Source organism: Arachis duranensis, chromosome 9, assembly GCF_000817695.3.
Source record: "Arachis duranensis cultivar V14167 chromosome 9, aradu.V14167.gnm2.J7QH, whole genome shotgun sequence".
Taxonomy (NCBI): Eukaryota; Viridiplantae; Streptophyta; class Magnoliopsida; order Fabales; family Fabaceae; genus Arachis; species Arachis duranensis.
This window is the reverse complement of record NC_029780.3, coordinates 12479521-12483919: the sequence shown is the minus strand read 5'-3', so window position 1 is coordinate 12483919 and position 4399 is coordinate 12479521. Positions and strand designations below refer to the sequence as shown.

Below are 4399 nucleotides of genomic sequence, written 5' to 3'. Positions count from 1 at the left end.
AATATTACTTATCTAATCCAAATCATATAAAATCCTTATTATTTCATAACTATCAACTTTATATTTTAAATATAGAAAATAATCCAATAATTATAAAATTGGATAATAATCATAACTTATCTCAAATCCAATAAATCAAAACTTGCCTTAATTATCTATAATAAAATAATCTCTGAAATTAAGGCTATAAATAACTGTAGGATTTGAGACTTGCTCATAATAAGACTTTTCAAATATTCTGGGTCTTATATTCTACCCTCCTTATAAAAATTTTCGCCCTCGAAAATTGATACAAAATGAAAGAAATTCCATAACAGTTCACCCTTGAACACGTTTAAGGAAGAAGCAAAAATATCTCAAAATATAATCATATATACGATTTTCAAATACTTTGATTGTCATGAGCTTAAGGATGTAAAGGTAGGAGTGTGATTGCAAAGCAAACGTTACAAGGTATGCTCAATGCAAAAGTTAGCATGGGTCAATCATGTGATAGAAGGGCAAAGCATCAAAGGCTATAAAACAGGATGGAGTTAAAATGACGTGCTTAACCTCCGCACACTAATCTCATATCAACCTCAAAGTTTCAACTTTCCAACTCCATCAAGCACTTTACAAACCCCAATTTCGATCATTAGCCTGACAACCACAAATCCGTTCGCAAGGAACAAAACCCCCACAACTCATACGTTGCACACCTACCGCTTCAACTTTTGTATACACATCACGTCTTAAAGAACTAACGTATCGCGTTACTACGTCTACAAGTCGCACGTGATATCAAAACAATTCTCGAGTCTACTCAGAAGGATACAAGATTTAAAAAGGAGAGTCAAATGTCAAGGATAGTACTCAAAGATTTGAGAGAATGTATCCAATTCCAAATAAATAAGGACACTCAAGCAATGAAGTTTGCTAGACTCAATTCAATTGACAACTTCAAGATAACCCTTGGATCAAGGAAATTCAATAGGATCAATAGGAAGGAGAATCAGCGCATTAGTTTGAAACAATTTCAAGATGAGTCGAAGAAATAAGAGGTTACAGAAAAGAATATCTCAGACCCAAGCCAAGCTCACAGAACTCAAGAGCATAATTACTATACTTTCTAATACATTGTTCTTAAAAGAATCGGAAACTTATAAAAATATCACTTCGCAGTCTGAAAGAGAAGTTAAACAACAAACATCTTTCAAGAGAGTAACAAAAGCATAAACGTGGCTTTACTCAATACAATTTCATGTTGAAGTAGATTATGTAGAGTTCCAAAAACAAAATGCACACAACTTTGGCTAAGAGCTAAAATATTTCCCCAAATATTTTAGAAAGATAATTAGATGCACAACTTAACCAAAAGCAGTTCACAAAAACTCGGAAGTAATCAAATGCTTGTTCATAATTCTCAAAATTTCATATTCAAACAAGCGTGTATAACATTTATAGCAAGTACAAAAGAGGAAGTTAAACTCTTTTTAGAAAAAAAACTCCGAAGTAAAAATTTGTTTACAATTTGGTAAAGGAAATAAGTGGTGCGTTACAAACGAATCGGTTTCCACTAAACAAGGAAACTTTTCAAAACCTCATTTAAAATAGCGCATGCCAACTTTAAGAACAATTTTGTCAAAATCGAATAATGGTTTCACTCTCAATCAAGTAACAGGGAATATATTCAGCTTAGAATTTCTTCAAAGAGAATTCAAAACTTCTTTAAAAAATTCAAAACAAGACTCCAAAAGTATAGTTGAAATCACCATTTCAAAAGGATATTCAAGGATATAAGGATGTACTTGAAAAGGAGTCAAGCCATACAAGAAAGGATCTTAAACCAAAGTAGTTCAAACAAGATTCACTAGGCATGAGTCATCAAACAAGCTTTCAATTGATCCAAAAGAATACAAAAGTCATAAAGAAAAGACAACTCAATCATTAGTAATTTCTCAAGGATAAATCTTTAACTAAAAACTCTTGTAGAGAAAATGAGAGAATAAACAATGCACTAATTTGAAACAAATCAAACTGACTCACATACGGATGAGATTCACAAGAAAGGACAAACCAAGATTAATGATAATTTCACAATATGTAAAAGATTAGTTAAAAACAGAATCATGTATGACATTCATAGAGGTGAAAAGCTTAAGAAGAAACGAGTCCGTTCATAAGAAGAAAGCTATGAGTCCAACATTTTCAAAAGAATAATAATGGCATAAACCCTATAGCATGCTGAATCAAACTCAATTCAAAATGAATTAAGTAAAGTTTATTAAACGAAACTCAACGGGGATAAAAATAAAAAATTCTTTCTTTCCAAAACTTTGAAAAATATCCAAATACATAATCAAATGAAAATATGCATTGGAACTATAGTAAAATTACTAGAAAGTCAAATTGTAATTTTAAAGTAAATACAGTTCCGTAAACCAGTAAAAGTACAGGCGAGGTATTAGAAATAAATAGTTGTCAAACTGTGTAAGAAATCTTCAAAGTTTCATATATAGATAAGTATACATCTATTCAACAGCAATTTTCATAAAAGTCTCAAAACTGGCTGTAATCACTGTCAAATAAGAGAAAAACCGAATCAACAATTTCTCTAAGAATGGACTCGAAACCCCGGAGTTAAAAATGCACAGTGCATTAGGACAAGTTCAAAGCCATATCGAAGAATACATGAATCAAGAAGAATTCAAACAGAGGAAGATAGATGCAACAAGGATTTTAAGCAAGCATATGCACTTAAGATCAAACAAGATTGCATATGAATAGAGAAACAGAGCGGAAACATCAAATTACTTTTCAAGGGGATTAGCAAACAAGAACTTCAAGTTAGGCTATGAAAGAACAGGTCGACTCGAACAAAATCCAAAACACACAACTGAATAGCCTCGAGAAATAGTTTCCAACGTTCCCAAAACCCGCGATTCGCTTTGCTCAAAACTCGCATATTATCTATGATAACCCATTAGTGCTTTCATGTACATAATTCACTAGTATTAAGCCGGCCAAACTTAATACCAAGAATTATGCAATGCAAGACTAACAGCGTTAATCAATAGATCGTCACGTGCGTAAAGCTCTAATTCTCGTCATCCGACAAGACCTAGTACATGACAAATGCTCAGAGTATGCAATTGAAGCATAGTTGGTCCATTCCTCAGGCTCTACAGGAAGGACTGCTCTGATACCATAATGTAACACCCGAACTACCAAAGCTCACACTTCCGGCTGCGCGACTCTGATAGCTAAGACATTACGACAACACTTATACTATTTAATACTAAGATATGAGCCTGTTTAAAACTTTAAACCGCAATACCGATCCAAAAGATACTTTTGCTATACAACGTACATCCATACATACAATACACTTACAACAACTCATAAAGCGTACATACATGTATATATATATATATATATATACATAAATGATATTACAAGTCTTATCCAATACGGTTCCTATCCCTCTTACAGAATATATCAAGATAAAGGCGAGGGTACAATAGACCATAACTAAAACAATACAGAGCATCTCAACAATAACTAAATAAATCCTTCGTAACTTCCGCGCCCATATCCTGAAAGGGGAAAATGTAGGGGGGTGAGAACATCATCCTCGAAAGGGTTCTCAGTAGAGGGTTTTTAGGAATTACTGTAATAGAATACGTGAAGATAAACCGTACCAGTGATTAATAACCATCTTATGCCTCTTTTCAAAAACAACAGTTTACAATAAAAGTAAAGTCGGAAATCTTTTCTGAAAGAGGAACCATTCAATTCTCAAAAAACTCAAAAGCCTTTCAAAACGGTTTATCTATGCGGAACCAAAATAGCCTTTCATATTTTATTCCAAACCAGAAACACAAAACCGAAATCAACCATCAGTTCATCTCAATCCAACCACGGCCCTAGGCCCAAACAATCCAATCACGGCCCTAAGCCCAAACAATCCAGCCACGGCCCTAGGCCCAAACCATCCAACCTTCAACCAAATCACCACAATCCAACAGAGTCCCAGTTGCAAACACAGATAGGAAGATGCAGGCACAAACAAACAGTTATTGCAAGTAGAACAATTAGCAATTAATCACATAGGCAAACCAAGTACAATATGCACACCCAAACAATGTCACATAGATGCATATGATGCATGCCTGTCCCTAGTGGCTGATGATATCATCTGTCGGTTATAGAGCCAACCCGACAAGTCCTGGTAGCTAACTATTGGACTGTCCCTCTGTCGTGTCTCCCCAACTCGAGTTATACTCAATATAAACTTGATCATAATCATGATCCATATCCATCACCCTCACTGGTGAATATTTATGGGGGTGAGCTCGTCCAGGAATTTCACAGTGCCCGGCCACCCTGACGACATAGGGTCAAAAGAGCTTCGAGTCTT

General features: G+C 34.6%; 1 protein-coding gene across 1 annotated transcript in view; it reads right to left on the bottom strand.

The window, feature by feature from the left end:
• Positions 1–4399, bottom strand: part of LOC110275626 (uncharacterized) — an 8010-nt gene that overhangs the window by 1643 nt on the left and 1968 nt on the right. The gene's annotated exons all lie outside the window — the stretch shown is intronic.